General features: G+C 45.6%; 1 protein-coding gene across 3 annotated transcripts in view; it reads right to left on the bottom strand.

Moving 5' to 3' along the window:
- Positions 1-23,050, bottom strand: part of CAPN15 (calpain 15) — a 776,524-nt gene that overhangs the window by 272,859 nt on the left and 480,615 nt on the right. The window lies entirely within an intron of this gene.

Genomic DNA, 23,050 nt, shown 5'->3' with positions numbered 1-23,050 from the left:
GCAGCAAGGCACAGGTACCGGCAGGACACAAGACAGGCAAAGGAAGGCAAACTGAAGAAGGCAGAACTGACAGGAAATTCCCCACTATAACTAGGAACCCAGAGATAACCTACTCTACCATAAACCAGGGAAGGACAAGGTATCAGAATGAAGGAGCAGAAAGAGTAGGAGGACCAGGAAGCAAGACCGGAATAAGGAAATGAGGCAGGATTGGGCAGAAAAGGATAGAACAGGAAACTGGGGAACTGGACAACAAGTACCAGGACTCCAGCAGCTACACAGTAACAACCGCGTTGAGACGCGTCGTCCCTGTGTATGCGGTGCCCTTTTATGGCTCAGGGTCAAAGCGAGGCTTGCAACGCATGTTCCGACACTGCGCATGCGCGGGACGTCGAAACACTGACGATCCGCGCATGCGCAGATCCTCGCAAGATGGCTGCGTCCACGGCGCCCATCCGAACCGCGGGTCGGCGTGAGGAGAGACGCCACTGCGGGTAAAGTCTCCATGAAGGAGGAGACCGCTGCGGCCGTGGACCAGGGACCCCAGGACAAGTAAGTGGCGCCCGCGAGCGAGCGCGCGGTGTGACACCAACAAAGTAATTACATTTCAACAATAACCAACGGAATTACACAAAAACACCAAGATTTGTATGATTTCAAAACATTAGATTGAGTGTCAAAAAAAATAAATAAAATAAAATAAATAAAAACAAAAGAGAGAAAGAAAGAAAGTAAAACATTATTAGCTAAAGTAACTCCATGTCCATTCAAATCATAATTGTGAATTAGCTATATTGTATTAATGAACTTATGTTCACTCACCCTAAATAATTTCATTGGGTCGTGCTGTTGTGCCTTGTTATAATTGGGTTCAATCCCAGACTCCTATTCTGTTAATGACATACAATTGTATTAACTATAATTCACTGTAGACACACCTTATCCTAATATAATTCTTAATTGTTTTAATTGCGTATATCTCCAACATCATGACTACGGCCACTCATCTGTATGACACATATCCAAATAAACTCACCACCCTCTCATAATTCCTTAAATAACGGTACAATTCCCACTAAATTAGTTGTTACACCAGCCAAATATCAATTCAATGTTAACACGAACGAATCATTAAATTTATTTTAGGTTTCCCTAACTCATTGATTCAGGCGTGTCTTTTCTGCACATGCCGCGATCATAGTAACTTGAGATCTCTCTTACCTGCTGCCTCTCAAATCACCCGCGTTGGCGTTCCTATGGACACCGGCGCCATTTTGGAATTCCCTTTTAGCGCGATTTCCATGACAACTTGACACTCTTGTCGTCATTTGGAAATCTCTATGCTCTTATTTGAAAACATGTGCGCCATATTGGACTTACTATCTTCCAACTGCTCCTAATAGAGGCACGTTTGCCTATTACCTTTACATGTATTAGAAATTAAACCCGTGTAACTATACGAAAACAGATACCAAAATTCACTATTAAATAAAAAATGTTTCATATTGTACGTGAACAAATGCAATTCTGTCATGATGCCTACCCCCGGAGCACCAGGCCAGGCCCAGCACCCCCGGAAGCAGGCATCATGCCCTCGGGTAAAAGCCCAGCGGCCCCTTATAGGGGCTCTTTGGACTCAGTCCTGGCGCCTTTGGCGCCAGGCTCAGGTTGGACATCAGTCCTGGCGCCATAGGCGCCAGGCTCATAAAGGGAGGTGTTTTGTGAACTTACCTGATGCAGACCATGCTGCACGCTTCAGGCCTCCCTGAGACCTGAAAGGGACTATTTTTTCACTCGGGCGTGGCCAGGGAAGGATACATACCTAGTTGGGGAAGGATACATACCTGGGACTTCTTTGGAGGCTATTTAAGCCACGCCCAGACAGCAGCTCATGCTTCGCGTTGTTCTGCTTCCTGCAGCTTAACGCTCACCGTGTCTGCTCCTGCTCCTGGACTCCAGCCACGCCCGCCTCGAACCTGGAAGACCTGCAAGGAAGGAAGAGAAGAGAAAGGTGAAAAACAAGGACTATTTCAAACTTCTTACCTGCATCCTGAATCTTCTCGCCAGCATCCCTGAAGAAAGACTTCCATTTAAAAGCATTGCATTGCTCGCTGCAGCGCCACGCTTCACTTACCTGTCCTCGAGACATCTCCCGGCTCCATCGCAGCTGTCAGCATCGGATGCCACATCTATGCACCTAGGAGAGAGAGGAAGAAACAAAAGGTGAGCAGAAGGAACACAGAAGGAAAGCCTGATTAACAGCCATAATACTTACCGGCTTTTCTTCCACATTTCGGGTCGGCGCCGCCCCGTTGGCAGGTACCGTACCCCGGCCCCTATGGGGAAAGGACAAGAGACTATTCTGGGGAATGATAAGGACATTTAGAGGGATCGCCCTCATCACTACTCACCTCGGCAGTTTAACCCCTCGACGCATCGCCTTCATTCTGCACCTGAAATAAAGGACAGATCACAGGTTAGAAAGACAACATAAAGGGGGCCTCACTTGAACTTTCATACTTACGCCGCATCGCTCAGGAAAGTCAAGTGGATTTTGCCAGCGCCATTCTGAAAACCAGTGAAGTAACTGGACGAACGCGCGCCCCTGCACCAGAAGCAGGATGGAGAGTTCATCCTTCCAAACCATAAGGTGAGCTTAAACCGGGGTTTGGAGGAAGTTAGAGAGGAACGAAGGGGGAAAGGGGGAGCTAGCACACTATTCTGCAGACTGTTAATCCCCTTTCTCATCTGCAGAAGGATATTCCTACGGGCCAGGCAAGCACGATTTGGAGGTCCTGTCCAATCGGTGTTCCGGGTCCTGCGCATCACGCTAGAAGAGGCCACAGCAATCCAGACTAGACCAGCGCCCCCGTGGGAACCAGGTGAGCGTTACAGAACGCAAAGCCTTCCTACAAATTCCCACCCAGGCGCTATGGAAACTTCCGAAACTGACCAGTTGGCCCAATTACTGGGGGAATTACGGGCCGAAGTACACGCCGCTCATCAAGAGACTAGTGCCCTCAGGAGGGAAGTGATTGTAATAAAGAATAGAGCTGATGACCTGGCTAGACAGCTTTTGCAAGGTCAAGCTGGACAAACTCCTTTACCCGGTTCCGGGGGGAACCCCGCTCCTGTGGTTTCCAGTAACCCGGTGCAGATTAATCTACCTGGAAACATGCCACTGGCCCCACCTGAACGCTTTGCTGGGGACCCCACTCATTCGCCGTATTCATGAATCAGTGTCGTTTGCACTTCCTATGCAGACCTGGGGCCTTCCCTAATGATCAGACCAAGGTAGCCTTTGTGTTGTCATATCTCAGAGGCTGTGCTGCCGATTGGTCAGTCCCACTGGTAATGAACTTACCATTAGGTGAATATGTACAAGCTAGGAGAAACTGCCAAGAACAAACGCGCTTTGAGCAGGAATGTAAAATATTACAGAAACGGTTTATAAGCAGAGGATATCCAAAGACTAGTGTTAAGAAGACCTATGAGAAAACCAAATTGTTAAAATAGGAGGATACGCTGTTAAAAAAGAATAAACACTTAAACACAGAATTATCGGAAGCAAGGTTCATCACACAATTTAACCAAGATCATAAAAGAATTCAGAAAGCTTTGAAGAAGCACTGGTATTTATTGAAATTAGATTAGCATATTGGCAGACTTGTAGGAGAAAAACCTACCATGATATTTAAAAAAGCAAACACATTGAAAACCTTAATAAGTCCATCACTATTACCGGATATTCATGAACCCGAGATCCGCACCTGGCTCACAAAAGAAGACATGGGATTCCGTAAATGTGGGTTTTGCACCATGTGCAAATTTGCAAATGAGGCCACGCTAGAATTTAAGGATCGGCATGGGAAATCTGTAAGAATCAAGCAAGCAATCAACTGCAGAACTAAATATGTGGTATACAGTATTTGCTGTGTGTGTACCAAAATATACATAGGCAGCACTAAACGGGAACTTAGAATAAGGATTCAGGAACACCTCCGCAAAATAGGAAGTCAAGATCCTACCCTACCATTGGCGGCCCATTGGCAGAAATCACACCAAATGGATGATAAGAAACTGATTAAATTTGTGGGGTTACAACATGTAACATTGTCAAAACGAGGTGGAGACAGACTAAGAGCCTTACGCCAAGCAGAAGCTAGGCTCATTTGCTATTTTGATTAAACAGCGACAGGCCTGAACCAGGATACAGAAATGGCATCATTTCTATGAGTGTGGTTTATGTTTCTAACAAATACACGTAATGTAAAGCAGCGAAGAATTGTACATATGGTTACGAATGCTGTAATATAATCAATAATGCTATTTTTATATATATTATGTGATTTGCTAATCAATATTTAAAGGTGCGTAACCGACAACATGACTGGAGGGCCACGAAGGTGTATGATCCGACATCACAATACTACTGATCAGATAATTGTGATATATAATGTTTTTTTCTCGTCATTTAGGAATTCACGATTAATGTTCAATTGCATTTGTTCATGTACAATATGGAACATTTTTTATTTAATAGTGAATTTTGGTATCTGTTTTCGAATAGTTACACGGGTTTAATTTCTAATACATGTAAAGGTAATAGGCAAACGTGCCTCTATTAAGAGCAGTTGGAATATAGTAAGTCCAATATGGCGCATATGTTTTCAAATAAGAGCATAGAGATTTCCAAATGACGACAAGAGTGTCACGTTGTCATGGAAATCGCGCTAAAAGGGAATTCCAAAATGGCGCCGACTTCCGTAGGAACGCCAACGCGGGTGATTTGAGAGGCAGCAGGTAAGAGATCTCAAGTTACTATGATCGCGGCATGTGCAGAAAAGACACGCCTGAATCAATGAGTTAGGGAAACCTAAAATAAATTTAATGATTCGTTCGTGTTAACATTGAATTGATATTTGGCTGGTGTAACAACTAATTTAGTGGGAATTGTACCGTTATTTAAGGAATTATGAGAGGGTGGTGAGTTTATTTGGATATGTGTCATACAGATGAGTGGCCGTAGTCATGATGTTGGAGATATACGCAATTAAAACAATTAAGAATTATATTAGGATAAGGTGTGTCTACAGTGAATTATAGTTAATACAATTGTATGTCATTAACAGAATAGGAGTCTGGGATTGAACCCAATTATAACAAGGCACAACAGCACGACCCAATGAAATTATTTAGGGTGAGTGAACATAAGTTCATTAATACAATAGAGCTAATTCACAATTATGATTTGAATGGACATGGAGTTACTTTAGCTAATAATGTTTTATTTTCTTTCTTTCTCTCTCTTTTATTGTTTTTATTTAATTTTTTTGACACTCAATCTAATGTTTTGAAATCATATAAATCTTGGTGTTTTTGTGTAATTCCGTTGGTTATTGTTGAAATTTAATTACTTTGTTGATGATATATGATGGATTGATCATTTGGCTATACTGTTATTCCGGTGTAACCCTCCTCCGCTCTCTTTTTTGTGTGCTTTTTACATTGAATCTGTACAAATATGATTATTGCTTTTCAACCCATGCAACCTCCCCGTCACCCATCCCTAATTTCTGTCTTTGAATTGAAACAATTGATAATATATGTTTTCGTTCGGGGGGGATTGACAAATTTATTGCATAAGATTAGCCCAGTTTTGAAAAAGGCTTTATTTAGCTGAAACACGTGTCAACACAAAGGGCATTCCTATAACATAAAGGGCATTCTTATTTTTGTATAACAACTCTAGATGACCAGAATGACATCCTTATTTTGTTTAATGTAACTTTGGATTGAACAAAACACAAAGTGTGTGATAACGGATTGGCGCAGACTCGCTGAGTTATTCCTTACATACACTTAGTAATCCCTTCAATACCATAATTTGAAGCACTCTCACTTGGTCCCCTCCCTCACGCCCACACCCATCTTTCTCCACACCGCAGCCCCAAAACACAATCCCAACTTCCATGCCGACTGGACTGGTTTTACAACTAGCAACCACCCCTCCCCATAACATCTACCACGGCAAAGTCAACCCTGGTAGTTCACTTCCAGACACCAATCCCATACTGAAGACTACCCTCACTCCACTCACCCGTAAGATCTCCCACGGCTCATCACCTGCCCCACACACACACTGCGGGCAACACCCTGTACCTTATGATCACAAGCAAAAATCAGGTCTGTGTGGAAAATCGAATCTCGGTATAGTGGTCCGACCACTTTGCTATCCCCTTCATGCTCACACTCCCACACAAAATCCCACCGCCAGCATCACATCTCCTTTGCCCCCTAGCCAGATAAACACATTACAGGCATAGCCTTAGCACTACCCATACCACCCCCTTCCCCTTCCCACATGCACATCCCCCACCGTACTCAAGCAATACAACACCATCATCCCACAGGCAACTTTACAAAATTGCACCCCTGAAATTATAATTTAACACAACCACGACTATTAATCATAGTTCAACAGTTCCTTCCTCTCTTATCAAGCAGGAAGCCAGATGCCCAGAAATGGCAAGGCAAAACAGCCTGTGCCCCCACAATCAGGAAACCCATCATACACTGCCACAACAAGTACAAAACAGCCATACGCAATGCCAAAGCCACCCATTACCCACAATAACTCCAATTCACCACCAGTACTAGCCAGAAACTATTCATCATCAACTCACTCTTTAAACAAACATCCACACCAAATCCACAGCACTATGCAAGTCCCTCATGGAGTACTACATCTTCAAAATACACAGGCCATGACAGCCCTCCCCCTCTGCTCTCCCACAAACACCCCCGCTCCCAAACATTCCAACACAAGGGACACCTTCCATCCCATTGACACAGACACCTTCACTGCCAAAATAAAACATGCACACTTCCTGGATGATGCATGCCCCACCTCAAGCTGTAGCCAATTGCATCGCCACCCTAGCTCCCCACTGGCCCAACATCAACAACCCCGGTCTCGTATATGGTACTATCCCCTCTGCACTCAAAACTGGACAAATCTTACAGCTCTCGAACCTAGTCTCCCCGAAAACTACCACCCCATTACTATCCTAATATACCTCACCATAATCATGGAACGCCTGTTTCACTACCCAATTACAACACATTACCACAAAGTAGTCAACCCCTTCCAATCTGCCTTTCGACCTCAACATAGCACTGACCCTGCTACTCTTCACATCCTCGATGACCTCCACAGCGTCACAGACACAGGACACACAGCACTACTCATACTCCATGATCTCTCTGTAGCCTCAGACCATCGAAAACACCCTTCTACTTGGCATCCTAGCTCACAGGATGAATCTCTCTGGCACGGTAATATGCTGGATCACCTGCTTTCTCACCAACACCACACGCCTGTGTTCTAATGCCCCCTTATCGATCAGACCCCAAACCTGTCAAGTATGGGGTCCCGCAACGCTCCTCCTTATCTCCATTCTTCAGCAACCTATATGCTGAATCTGTTGGACAGACCCTTAGCAAAGACAATGTCAATTTCCATCAATACCCACACGACACAAATATACCACACCCTCAAAACAGGTCACTCCACCATCACCAACTGGATGGCCACCTGTCGAGATGCCCGCTCCCGGGGAGCCGGCTCAGGCCCTGCGTCCCCGAAAGCGGACATCAAGTCCCCGGGGAAGGTCCCAGCAACCCCTTATAGGGGCCCTTTCGCCAGGCTCATAGAAAATGTCAGTCCTGGCGCCATAGGCGCCAGGCTCATTATGAAAGTGTTTGGGTGCACTTACCTGATGCAGACCATGCTGCAGAACCCCGGCCTCCTTGAGGCCTGAAAGGAACTACTTTACCTGTGGGACTCATTTACCACCCGGGCGTGGTCGGGGAAGGATACATACCTGATTGGAGGAAGGACACATTCTAGGAACTTCTTCCAAGGCTATTTAAACCACACCCGATCAGCCACACGTGCTTCGCGTTGTTCTGCATCTAGCAGCTGGACGCTCACCGTGTCTGCTCCTGCATCTTGACTTCTGCCACACCTGCCAGCATCCTGAATCACCTGCAAAGGAAGGGAACAAGAGAACAGAAGAAGGAAAAGGCCTCACCTGCTAAATCTGCATCCCAGAGACATTTCGCCGACAATCCTGAAAAGGAAGCCATTTATTTTTAAAAGCACATCGCATCGATCGCTGCAGCGCCGCATTCTACTCACCTTTACAGGGCGCCTCCATGTTCAGCAGCGACCATCCGGATTCGCAGTCGCGCCCCCGCGCCTAGGGAGAAAAAGACAAGAACAAAGGTGAGAGAAAGAAGGGAAAAGGGAAGCTAAAACTCCATGTCAAGACTTACCTGTTGGGTCATTCCCTTTTCATTTCGGGTCCGCGCCGCATCCAGGCATTTTCCGTACCCCGGCCCCTATGGGGAAAAAGACACTAGCATTAGAACATTAATGCATGGACACAAGGGGAACCACTTATAGAAAAACTTACCTGGAAGCCAAGCAAGTTTGGTTCTCACCCATCCGAAAATCCAGTGACGTAACTGGATACCAACGCGCCCCTGCATCAGAAGCAGGATGGAGAGCTCGTCCTTCCAGACCCTAAGGTGAGACGCTACGGGGAAGCACAGAAGGGTTTTAAGGAGGGTGAGAGGGGTAAGTGGGAGGCCGATTGCATTACCCCGCAGACAGTTAACCCCCTATTCTCACCTACAGAAGGATACTTCTGCGAGTCAGACAAGCCAGATCTGGGGCCCGGTCCAGTCCGTCTTCCGAACCCTGCGCATCACCTTAGACGAGGTCACAGCAGCGCGAACCAGGCCAGCGCCCCCGTGGGAGTCAGGTGAGCGTTACACCACCCACATCCTCAAACTCAACCCCTTCCATAATGGAATACCTCCTCAAACTGCCACTCCAACTGAACAAAACTGACCTCACACCCTTGATCCAGGAACTCGCCGACAACCCACAAATATCCCTCTTCAAACCTTTCAAATCCGTTGGCTTCACCATCGAATCCCACCTTTACTTCACATACTGCATAGTTGCTGTCACCAAAACATGCAATATACAACACCACCTCCTATGCAAAATCAGACAGCCTTCTGACGACTTCAGCACCGCTGTCCAAGCACTGGTTCAGTCTAAGCTGGACTGCAGCTATGCTAGCTGTTGAGATGGATTTCTAGAATCTGGCCTGGCGGACACATTTTAGGAGGCCAAACTAGTTTTAGTGAACAGGGGAAGTCGAAGAGGTTAACTAAACCCAATCCAGGTAAGCATGGAGAGTGGGCAAGGCTTAGTCTCAGGAGAAAGTGAGTGGGGTCAAGGGTCAACCGTAAGTCCACACAGCAAAGCACACAATAATTCAATGTAGACAGGTTAGTATAAAAATACTATATTATAGGCCCAAAACACCCACTATAAAATGGAAAAAAGCGGGTTGTAATAGCACACAATACTCAAATATCAAACATATAAAGTCACCTTTACATTGTTAGGAATGCATACAATAACTTACACAACTAAAAGATAAGTAGTGATGCAATAGAATTAAACCAGTTCACAAGAATAATAACCTAACTTTAGAAGTCCAATCCATATGATGTATGGGACCTTGTGCCCAAACATCACAAGCTTCTTCTTAGGAGAGTGATGTGATGTAGGAAGAGTTCTTGCGGTGGTGAATATGTTCCTGAAGATATTTCAACAATGTTACAGGTCATTAAAATTAGATTTCCAATTATTAGATACAAGCTTATCAATCAGACGATCAAAAATCGATGGAATGGAATAACCAACGTTTTTTTCTAAGGTTTATTCTAAGGAGAACACAGGGAGGTGAATGCATTGCAATTACTTAAACCCCCCCACCCAGCCCCCTACTCAGATTTGCCCAGATGACTAGTTGGGTCAACTGAGGGTCATTGATGTAGGTTTTCTCATCGCTGTTAGTTCCAGTGAGAAGTGCCTAGGAGCTGCGGGTGCAAGAATTCTTCCAGTTGGTTCCAGGAGCAGAGTGGAACCCTTTGCAGAGAAGAAATGCAGAAGGCACAGATGCAGACCTCTTCAGGACACATCAGGAGAGAGGGGAAAGAGTCCCAGCAACGGCTACTACACACAGGCGACAGCAGGCACCTCTCCAGTCGTGGCTGAGGAAGACCTTCCAGAGCAGGATCCCTTGATGCTGGGGCACTTACAATAGGCAGGAAGGCTATTCCACCGAGGTAGCCCACTGGAGAGCTGGTCAGTCCGCCAGGTAGTCCAGGGATACTTTCAAAGGCTGAGGATGGCTGGATCCTCGAGAATGCGTCAAGACTGGGTGGTCCCATCAGTCCAAGGGTTGAAGCACCACTTGGGGCCTTCGCAGCTCAGGTAGTCCAGCAGGGCTTCAATGGGACAATCACAAGAAAAGATGCTGGACCTCTTCAGGAGTCATCCAGGGATCCTCAGTCAGCTGCTAGTCTACACAAGACACTTGGCTCCAATCTTGATCTCTAGAAATGGCTGCAGGGGTCCTGTTCATACCCCAAATCCTGGTTGGAAGCAAGTCCAAGCCCATCATTGGTAAGGATGTGCACCATTCAAACAGCCAGCAGTGGTCCAATCTGGGACCATTGTGTGCGTCACTGATGCCACACCGACTTTCTGGCCCTTCAGATGTAGAGTGGGTCCAGACAGTCCCACCCACTTCTTCAGTGCACCCCCCCCCCCCCCCACACACACACACACACACACATCAGTAGCCCACGACAGCATGACTGTATATGACATTTCCTGAAGTGAGAAGGCAGAAAGAAGGCCAAACAATATGGCCAAAGGACAAGTGAAAGATTTTGTGGCATGGACATTTAGGGACCTAGCCATGTTTAGTGGCCATACATGGTGAACACGAATGGGCGCACAAAAAATAATGCAAAAACGGTACAAATGTATCTTCTGCCACCAGCTTGTATTTAGGGACATATAAAAGTAAAAGTAACCAACAATCCCATGTGTAAAGGACTAGGGTGATACAAAAATATCCCCACTTCACTGCATTGTAAGATGCTGTGTGCACTGTTAAAACGTTAACAAAAAGGTAAAAGGACAAAAGGGAAACAGTTTCCCAGTATGGATAGTCTGAAGGACTGATCAGTTTCCCCATGGCAAAATGAGGGAAAGGAGTGAAGTTGAAGGCTTCACTTCCCTGTAAAAAAGTCAGGACAGGTTCAAAAGCCAAAAGTTGTGGTGCCCAAAGAATGGGGAGGGGAAAGTTGCATAAAGAAATCTTTCCTAACACTTGCCTCATTGGACTCCCAAACAGCACCTTTGCCCCGCTGCATGCCATACAAAATGGAGTGACCAGACTCATCCTTACCTACCCAAACATTCACACATCACTCATCACCCATGCTCTCGCCTAGCTCCACTGGCTCCCCCTACACAAGAGAAATGCCTCCAAAGGACTATGCATTGTATTCAAAGTCATCCACCTCAAAACACCACCTTACCTTCATCTCCTTTATTTTACGCACTACAGTGCTCCCTTCAGAGGCCCTCTGGCCTGAGAACACACAACTTGCGCCCCCCCCACCCCCGCATCCGATTGGTGCTCCAGGTCATAAGACCCGAAAACCACTCTTGGCCATGCAGCCGGCGAAGGGCTCTGGCAAAAGGCACCTCCTAAGCCACCTGTTCGCCCTAGTCGATCCCATCCTGCCAGGCCTAGACCCATGTCTGTTGCAAAAAACAGGTAGGAAATAGACAATGAACCAGAATCACACACACCTGATGGTCCTTTACTTTCCCCACAGGGATAAAGGGTGGAGCAAGAGAGCACAGTATGAGCAAGACAGAACGCACGACGCAACAGCTATCCAGACCCGGCAGTTCAAGAGGATGAGAGAGGCGGCGAATATCGAGAAGTTAAGAAGGAGAGACACAACCTTACCTTTTTCGCCGCAGACCCGCAAAACATCCACAGAGGGAAGCGTAACATCGAGGACAATAGCCCAAGTGTGTTGCAGATGTCAACGGCATATGCAGGGTATCGACGCTGATCAGCCGGATCGAAGGAAGACTCCTGCTACCGTGGTACCGACCTCGACTCCAGTGACGAAGAAATCCAAATCGGTTCATCACAGCCAGTGAGTGTCTCCTCCTCTCCCATTAATGGTGGCACCCGCTGAGAAGTACGTATGGATCTCTGACTCCTCTAGAGTCTGTATTAACATCTATCTAAATGGTACTGTCATGGTGCAAGGCCCTCAGGCTAACCTCCTCATCTTTGATAGGCAGTTCCCTCTCATCTCCTCTCTCCATCTCCTCTCTCTATCTCCTCCCCACAAGCCAAGTCCACTCCTAGATTGCCACCCACCTTCTCGGATATCCGGCCCATAAAGCGTGCGTCAGTCGAGGCCTTTGCTGCAACCTTCTCCCTCCCTCCTCCACCTCAGGCTGGCTCACACCCTGACACAGCCCTATGTCTTCTCTACTCCTCTATTTCTGCTACTCTTGATACTCTTGCCCCAGTCATGAGGATCTGTTTGAAGTCCAAAGCCAAGAGCAATTCTTGGTATCACTCTGACCTAGCTACACTTAAACGGAAGTGTAGGGTGGCGGAAAGGAAATGGAGGGTTTCTTGCTCATCCTCTGACAAACTGGCCTGCCGCCTGCTCCAAAGGCAATACCGACTTGCTGTGCACACTAAGAGGAGAGTCCACATACAAGCCCGCGTCTCTGAGGCATCTAACAACTCGGCCAAACTTTTCAAAATCTGCAAGGAGCTGGCCAACGCTGCTGCAGTCTCCACCCCTCCTCTCTCCTCCCAGGATCTTTGCAATGCGCTTGCCTCTCACTTTATCTCTAAAACCCAGGACATCCTGTCCACCCTCTCCTCTGCCCCCCCTCCATCAGCTACCCCTCATCCCCCTTTCTCCTCCTTTTCTCTTTTCTCCCCTGATGAGACATCTAGACAAGTCCGATCTATGAAAACCTCATCAAAACAGGTCCCTCCCTGTTCCAATAAAACCATCAAGGACCACATTGACACCCTTGTGCCAACCCTTGTTGATTTCTGCAACCTCTCCTTTGCCTCCGGCTCTTTCCCCACCCCTCTTAAACACTCCCTTGTGCATCCTCTCCTCAGGAAATCCACTGCTGATCCGTCATGTCCGGCAATCTACCGCCCAATTTCCATAACTCCCTTTTTGGGCAAGCTCCTGGAAAAGCTGCCCATCTCTCAGCTTAATCTCCATTCTGACTCTGTTGGCTCCCTCCATGACCACCAATCGAACTTCAAAGTTGCCCGAAGTACGGAAACTGCTCTTCTGAACATCCGTGAAAACCTGCTCTCCAACCTCGATTTAAACATTCCCCTCTGTCCTCATCCTACTTGACCTCTCCTCTGCGTTTGACACGGTCAACCATACCACCCTGATCAATCGTCTTCGTGACAACCTCGGTATCACTGATCAGGCTCTGGCCTGGCTGACCTCTCCTGTCTGATCGACCCTCCCAGGTACAACTTCGGTCCTTCCTATCTTCCATCTACCTCTCCACATGTGATGTTCCCCAGGGGTCTATCCTCTCGCCCTGGCTTTTCAACCAATACCTGGCAACTCTCGCTTACTGCATCCCAATGTTCTGCTCAACTTTCCAGTGCAATGCTGACGACACCCAACTCCTTTTCAGGCTTCCTTCAGCCTCCTCCTCTCATTCCCTCATCTCTGATTGTCTAATCGCCATTCAAAATTGGTGTGCCGCCAATGATCTATGTCTAAATGCCAACAAGACTGAGATCCTCCTTATTGGTACACCTTCTCCATCCTTTCGTCTCACTCTCTGGCCGGCATCTCTTGGCCCTCCTCCCACCCCCACTTGCGCGGCTAAGAACCTTGGGGTTATTTTTGACTCTACACTTTCCTTCTCTGCACACATCTCTGATGTCTCCAAAAAATCTAACTTTTTACTTCACCTCCTTAGAGGTAAAGTACCTTTCCTCTCCTTCCCTCAAAAGCTCACTCTCCCAAGCTCTGGTTCTTTCCAGGCTGGATTACTCCAACAGCCTCTTCCTAAATCTACCTGCCTCCACTCTCCGCCCTCTACAACTAATCCAGAACAGGACTGCAAGACTTGTCCTTGGCCTCAAGCCTGGGATCGTATCTCTCCAGCCTTGAAATCCCTTCATTGGCTCCCAGTGGATGCAAGGATTAAATTTAAAACCTTCTGCATTGTCCACAAAGCTTTCTGGGACCTGGGTCCAAAATACCTTCAACTATCCCTCTGTAAATACCTCCCATCTCGAGCCCTTTGCTCCTCTACTTCTAACTCCCTCAGGGTTAGTCGTTTTGCAAAAAAACAAGCTGGGGGTAGATCCCTGTCTTCGTCTGGCGCCTCCCTTTGGAACAGCCTCCCGGCCACCTTAAAACTTGAGGAAAATCTTTTTTGGTTCCGGAAACTTCTCAAGACCTTACTCTTTGCCTCTGCCTTTGCCCCCCTTCTCTCCCGTTGATCTGTTTCTTCTCATGGCATTGTGCACCTGGCCACCCTCTGTTCTTTCGGGCCCAGGTATCTGCTCACCCCGCCACCCTCCTGCACTGCCTCCAGGCCACCATCTGCACTAGGGTTCTGTATCTGTACCCATAAAGTCCCCCTCCCACGTTTCTTCTGCACTTATCAGATATACCTTTCTGACTAACTTTCACCTGCTGGCTGCACTGCCATGGTTTAAAGCCCTTATTTATTATTTATTCTATTTTAATATTTATTTATGTTTTCTTTCCTCTGCTTTGCACTTTCCACCCCCCCACCTTCCTTGCACTTTCCCCCCCCCCATTTTCCTTTCCCATGCACTTGCGTTTTCTTAAAAAGTCACTTGGCCTAGTAAGATCGCTGTTTTTTTCTGTTTTTTTCTCTCCCATGTTCCCCTCCCTTTTTGCCTGGTCGCGCTCTGAAACACTTATGTACGAGCGCGATATAAATAAAATATTTAATTTAATTTCAAAGTGGGAACCGATTAAAACCGGGCTATGATGAATGAAAGTTGCTTAAAGGCAGAGCAAATAAGTTCATAGGACTGTAAAATTGTAAAGGGGTGAACCAGCTGCAGAAGGGGACCTGCACCACGTGGGTGCTGCTCCGAGAAACTCTGCACGATCCCCGTCTGAGTGAAATTACAAATACCAGAAGGCCGTAGGAGAGCTGCCAAGATAAGTCAAAGTGGGCATACAGGAGGTCAAGCAAAATCCCTGTACAGTCGAAAACCTTAGACCCAAGAACTATAAAGAAAGCAAGAAACAATACCTCCATCTAAACCATCTACTGGAGCAAATGTGAAATCATCTTTTTTTAGAAGAATTTGTACAACAGAAACAAATTAGAAACTATTCCAGACCCTACATACACAAAGGAAATATTACAACAACACATCAAGGTCTAAAAGGGGCAGCAGGGGCAAAGGATCCAAAAACAAGCACATCAGACGTACAAACCAAATCAAAGAATCCTCTACCTCAACGCAAGACTTAGTAGTCAACCTCACCAATACAGATCTTTCCCCACATCTCACAATGGCACTTAACAAAGGACTCATATTTTGTCCAACCAATCAATATGATTATTTCTCCAACACTGTTGATCTATTTCAATTTTGCAGATAACTCAAACTTATTTTTTTCCACAAACAGATGTACTGAAACATCCAATTGCTCGCAGTGTACCATCATATCTATCAGTAGAACATGTCGAACAGACAGTACATTAAACATACCGGATCCTGATGACCAATATACTCTGGAATCCTTTGTGTCAGAACAAGAAATAAGTATGGGACTCTCAGCTACAACTACTCTCAAACCAAAGTCCAAATTTCAACCACAAATTTGAACCAATACTTGCACCGGACAATGTGATAGAAACCTTCTTCAAAGTTTCCCAACAGGATCCAAGGCAAACTTATCTAAAAGGCACAAAACATAAGATTCACCACAATCTAACTTTGCCTCAAATTAAGGTATTAGAGGAACTACAGGAGAACCCGGATATTATAGTCAGAGTTGCTGACAAAGGAGGCAACATTGTGCTATTAAAAACTGAGGACTACATAAAGATGGCAATGAAACACATTGAGGACACTAAATGTTATGAAAAATGAACTATTAACCCACTCCCACAACTTCAAGAAGATTGGAAACTAATGAGCCAAAATTGGCGTCACCAGGATCCACTAACAGATGAAGAATACCTATACATGACTACACCCTTCCCAATAATCTCTACTGTGTATTTTGTGCCAAAAATTCATAAAGCATTCACAGATCTACCCTCAACTCGACCCATCATCAATAGCATTGGATATTTTACAGAACACGTATCAGAAAAAATAGACCAACAATTACAACCACTGGCAGCTTCATTATCATCGTACATCAGAGAGACCAAATACATCATCCAACAGTTAGAAACCATACACTGCGAATCTTACTACTGGCTTGTCAATGGATGTTGTGGCACTATACGCAAGCATTTTCCATGACAAAGGTTTACACACTATAGACTATTTTCTGAAGAGTAGATACATCGCTTATTATGAACAAAATAACATGATCCTAGAGATGTTACCTTTCATTTTGAACAACAATATATTTGTTTTCAACAAACAATTGTACAAAACAGACCCAAGGCACCGCCATGGGTGCCAAGTTCGCCCCATCGTATGCTAACCTATACCTGGGGCATTACAAACTTGAGCACGCATGGCGGCACCCATCATTCACCAAAACACAATGTTATTTTTTGGGCACGATATATCGATGATATCATGATTTGGAATGGCAGCAAACCACAACTTCAAAATGACTTCACCCATATAAACGAAAACACTTATAATTTGAAACTAACTATTCAATGCATCCAAACATTATCAATTTTCTAGATATCAATCTCCTCATCCAAGAAAACATGATCCACACCACTTTATATATCAAGCCCACTGCAGTAAACGGTACTCTTCATGCAACCAGCAATCATCCTACACACGTTAACAACATCCCATTTGGAGAAATGCTAACGTAACTGTACCACACAAGAGGATTTTGAGAAACATATCTCAAACGATGCAATTTAAAAAAAAACGAGGATACAGTCATACCCTCATAAACAAAAGTTATCTCAAAACACACAGCAGGATCAGAGAACAACTTTTACAAGATAAAAGACCCCAACAAGCAAGTGCTAAATCAACAAAAATATGATTCATCACCACATATAGCACAAACAACTGCATCATCAAAAAAATCCTATTTGAAAATTGGGACATTTTGAAAGTGGACCAAGATCTGCATCAAATTCTGGATGATCATCCGACCATCATTTTCCGTAAAACCAAAGGTCTCAGAGACATATTCAGTATGCCACATTTTCAATACAAAAATTCTGAATTAACCATACCAGAATCAATGTGGTTGAAAGCACCACTACAAGGAAATTATAAATGTGGCCGATGCCAGGTATGTAAATATTTGGATAATACCAAGAAAACAATTTGGATGCCTAATGAAATAAACAGACATCAAGCAACTAATCAACTGTAATAGCACTCATGTAATCTATGGGATCAAATGTGCATGCAATTTAATGTACATTGGGAGTACAATTAGACAATTAAAAAGAGGATTGGAGAACACATTAGAGCCATCATCAACCATGACACAAGATCACCATTAGCAGTTCACTTTCAAACAAACCACAATCAAGAACATCTCAGTGCACTAAGATTTTTGGGAATTGAAAAAATATGCCCACCACCCAGAGGAGGCAATGTACAACAAATTCTGCGAAAACGAGAGGCCAAATGGATTTGTACTATGGACACATGCCACTCTGGCCTCAATTTCGATCAGGAACTACATCATTTTCTAGAACAGATCCCTTTATTCATATATTTATTAGCTACAATGTTACTTTTACATCTGACTGTTCATTTCCACCTCCTTTAACCATCAATTTCTATCCAATGTTACCTCCTACAATCTATGTTATTCTCCATATTCATTGAAGTTCAGCGTCTTATCAGGTCAATGTATTGTGCTTAAATATTAGATGTTACATGTAGGTCAACCATACCAAGACACACCAATGGTTTTGGGGCCAATACACATTATTTTCTACACAAATTCAAAGTGTAAAACCTTACACAGGTATAATTACTTGTAAAGAAAGTTACACTGCTTCAAAATGGCGTTCGCACGCACACGCAATGACGTCATTGCGCACACATGCACGTGACATTGCGCACGCGATGACATCATCACGCTACATAAATAACAGCCATTTTAGACCCAGAGCAATGGCAACCGCACCATTGAAGATATGCTCGCAGGTTTAAACCTTCAATACTTAAAAGTAAGCGCATCAATGGGATATAATTCACATAACTAAATGAGGCTACTCTCTGACTATGTAATATCCATTATGATTCATACGTTACGATCATTTTAAGACACCCAATATGTGGTTTATTGCAGGACAAGCAAATGAATGTACTTGTACATCAACAGCATTACTTACTCTGCAACAAACACAAACTCTGGCAAGAGTGATCCCGTAAGAGCAATGCTGATAAGGAAGGGGCAAAGTCTAAAGTCCCAAGAAACAGTGTGTTGACAAACGCGAACCCGGGCTAGGGATGTCCACTGGAACGGTTTAGAAAGACTAAGAATTGTGAATGAAGGATAAGCCATAGTGAACCCGGTGGAGGGAGGCTGCAGCAAAGAGGGGTCTGCGCTCGGAGGAGGGGAACCCAGAGGGGAAGGCATCACCCAAGAAATATGCAGTACAGAACTTTGTGTTCAAGGCGAATCAACCACCGAAGGCTTTGATATCGATAGGAACAGTTTTAGGATCTGAGCGAGGAATAGGGAGATCCGGGGGGGGGGGTTGAAAAACGATCACCCAACACTACGAAGAGCAGGGTTCAGTGCCCGGAAGAGGGGGATCCAGGAATGAAGAATCCTCACCCTAAGTAAAACCAGGAAACAAACTTATTTTGTTATGAGAATACGTTAGGCCCTTGAAGGCAAGATACTTTCCAGAGAAACATGACTTGGCCATCAGGGCTCCTGATGGACTGTTACAGAACTGTCAATTTGTGCTGGGGAAGCTGGAGTGTATGCTGTGCTCCAATATCCCACCTTACCCCTTGCTCAAAAAGTGGGTGAGGGAGACCCAAGCCACTGCATCCTGACTTTTCTTTTCTTGAAAAACATCCCACACCCTTTTTTATTAGTTGTAAGGTTTGGCAATAGGTTTCTTAGTATAGGCACTTTTCATTTGACACAACACCACTAGGACTGCCTTATTTTCATTTGATGGTCGACGCTTGCTCCCATTTTAGATTTAGGTTTAGATTAGGCGTTTTTTCAACCTGCATACAGTTTAATTAAAACTCCCTTGAATTGTGTTCACTTATGCCCCTCTTTACTGTTGCCACCATAAGTTCCTTACAACCCAATCTCGCGAGCGCTCTCACACACTAAACACACAAAACAATCTGCCTCCCCCAAAAGCCCACGGGACAGACAATAGGCCTGTCCCTAGAAACCGCCCACCTCACAAGATATATATTTTTTCTTTATTGTGTAATCTGGCTATTAAACAAGTCTTAAACACATTAGAACACATTAAAATATATCAATACTTCATACAATTCCTACTAATTAAACATAAAAGCATTTTTCTAATGCATAACTTCATAGTGTAATCAGTGAAATAAACATGTCATTCATAATTCCCAACAACTACCAACCCCTACTCTGCCATGTCCCCTCAAATCCTCCCTCGCAACACACCCCTGTCACCCAGGGACCCCCCCACCACCAGTGGACCACAGACCAGCCCCTCCCATACCTTCTTGCCCACTCAATCTTGGCCGCCCCACCATAGGGGGTGGTACCACCACCCCCCCCCCCTAGTCCTAGTCCCACCCTCCCACTGTATTACTCCTCTCCCTGAATCAAACACCACCCTAGCACCGGACTAATCCTAATCAATGGTAGATCTGTTGCAAAAAAAAAATACATTTACGACTTAATTTCCACTGAAGGCCCTACACATACTCACAGCTTCTTAATCATATACAAACCGCCGGGCTACAACAGGAATTTTGCTGAAAACCTCAACAACTACCTTGCTACTGTTCTGGCTACTCATCCCTCCATCACCATGCTAGAGGATTTAAATATATGTTCTGACGTCCCACATAATCCAATGGCACGACCCATCCTAGACAGCCTGGATTCCCTTCATCTGACTCATCTAGTATCAGGCTGCACACACTCTGCAGGCCTCACCCTAGATGCAATCTTCAGCTTCTCTGAGCTAATCTGATCACCACACTCCCATCCAGGCCACTAATCTGGACGGACCATGCAGCCATGCAACCATTTTCTTCACCCTCTCAAATGTAGATGCTCCATTCACCCTGACAGCCACCACCCACTCCCCTCTATGGAACAAGGTCAAAGTACCCCGGGACTTGGCTGACTGCCTACTTGTCTCCCTACCCTCTCTCGGACTCCAGTCGGGTCAGCTCTCCAGACATTTTTATCAATCTCTCACTGAAGCGCTCATCTCCCTCAGTCCTATCAGACCCTTCTCCAACAGATAAGGCCCCTCCTCCACATCTTTCACTCCAGCCCTCAAATCTCTCAAAACCCCCAAACCACATCCTGGAACGCACATGGCAGGGGTACCCCTCGCCACAGAATAGAACATTGTATGCCCAGCAGGTCAAAGCCTACAGGGCAGAAATGTGCAAGGCCAAAAAAAAGAAAGTTGTGGAATAGAATTACGAATGCCCCCAACACCTGTAGGGAACTCCACAAGCTCTCAGAATTCAAGGCCCCCCTTTGCACCTTCTCCTTCTCCTCCTCCTCCTCCCATACCCAAGCAATAATACTCTGACCACTTCCACCACATAGACCTGGAAAGAAACCTCACCATTGGCTCTGAAATAGCGTCAATCCCGCCCTACTCCCTTGCATCCACATCTAGGCTATCAGACTCGCCTGCCACCCGCCCACTCTTCTCATCTGTCGCTCCCATCTCCAACCTGAATTTCTAAAGCTAAGAGCTAGCAGCTGTCCCTCTGGGTGCCCTGGAGATCCCTGTCCCCTTCTCTTCTAAAATAAAACCTTTCCTCAACCTGCACCGGCAGCATCACAAGATCAATCATTAATAAATTGCTAACTTCAGGCTCTTTCCTAGCATATTTCAAGACATCCCACATAAACCCCTTTTTTTAAAAAACACTCTTGACCCCCCACCTGCAGACCTATCTCAAACAAACGTTTCACAGCCGAACAAATTGACCGAGCACCCAGCTTCAGCTTAGGACCATGAGCTCTCTCCTGCAATTTCGCCGAGCACTGAAAACCCCTCTCTTCAGGTAGATGGCCCCCTTTTTTCGGGGACCCTATATTGATTTACGTAATCTACCTCTGCTGATACCATTTGCGCCAATATACGATTTAGTTTGTTACCTGTGCTCTACAAATACAAAAAAAATCAAATCAAATCAGCTATGCCTTTTGACCGAAACGAACCTCCTCCTCCCTCCTCCTCGCTCCTCCTCCTCCTCCCTCAATCCGGCTTCTCCTCCTCCCTCAATCCGGCTTCAGACCCCTACGAGACACTGAATCATTCCTAGGCTCAATCTCGAATGATCACAAAAAAAACAAACTCAGAAGGTTGTGCCGCACTAATCCTTCTCGACGGCCTTCAACACCATTGACCACCGCACCCTCACAGACAGACTGCATTCCATAGATATCTGGGGTGCAGGTTTGAAATTGATCTCCTTCCACTCCAACAGATCCCAAATAATACACTTGCCTCACTTCTCCTCAACTCAATGCCCCGTCACCACCGTAGTACCACAGAGCGCCTCTCTCTCACCACTGATCTTTAAACTCTGCCCAAGCGCCCTCCCTGCTATCATTCGCTCTCACTGCCTGTCTTGCTACAACTACACAGATGACATCCAAATCATCTTCAAGATACCAAAGTAACTCTCTGTAAGGCTTGAGCTAAAATATGGCACTAAAATGCAGTGCATTCTGGGGCACAATGGAGCCATAATGGATATTTGCTCCATGCCTCAGTGAAAGCTGCACTTACCGTGAACTGTACACAGATTTTTAGCATCGTTAGCATATTTTACTGGAAAGACATGTTTTCAATGTTATTCGTTGCTTATGTTGGTTTACATGGCTCATCCAAGGGCATGTGCTCCCAAAGATGGCAATCCGAAGGTGCAGGCTGGTACCTGATAAAGTTGCCATGGACACTGTCAAAGTTGAGGATGAGTTAGTCTCGTTTTCTTTGCTGTATTGAGAAATGGAAGAGCTCTGCTGCTTGAGGTTACTGTAGGTCACTCCGGCCATGGACAAGCGGTCAACTACCAATGTGCAGACGCTGATGCCAAAAGGTTTGAAAAAACTTTGCGGAAGGCTTATAATGCGGTGCTCTGGAAAGGTCAGGTAGAAAGCAAAGGACTCAGTCGGAGAGGGGTGTTATGCTCACCTGGTATCCACAGGGACGCCACCCAGCCGGGTTACTTGCTGGTATGCTTCTCACCTTTGCCCCGATGTGGTCTGCGGGGAAGGTTCTGCCTGAAAACACAGGAGGACTGTGTTCAGGACTGACCGACTGGGTTAAGTATCCTCCCTCCACCCCCGTATGATTTCAGTCCCTCTGGTGCCCTCTCCTTACCTTGTGGTAGAATTAGGCATGCTCTCCGTTCTGCCTTCTTTGCAGGGGCACGTTGTCTTTCATGGGCGAGTGCGGTCCAGTTACTTCACTGACGCCGGCCCGTTTGATATTGTTCAGGTAGGTCTTATTGCTGTTCTTTAGTTTTGTTGCTATCCTGCGTGCCTTTCTTTGTTTAAAATGTCTCTTTTCTCCCTTAGGTATGCAGAGCTTCAGCACGGCGAACTGGCTTGGTTGAGCCCCAGTGGTAAATGATGGTGCATTAAGATTGCTATGATGCGGTATGTAAGCGCTATGCGCAGCGCTGCAAAG

This window comes from Ambystoma mexicanum, chromosome 2q, assembly GCF_040938575.1.
Source record: "Ambystoma mexicanum isolate Mex_15411 chromosome 2q, UKY_AmexF1_1, whole genome shotgun sequence".
NCBI classification, from domain to species: Eukaryota; Metazoa; Chordata; class Amphibia; order Caudata; family Ambystomatidae; genus Ambystoma; species Ambystoma mexicanum.
This window is presented reverse-complemented; position numbering and strand designations above follow the sequence as displayed.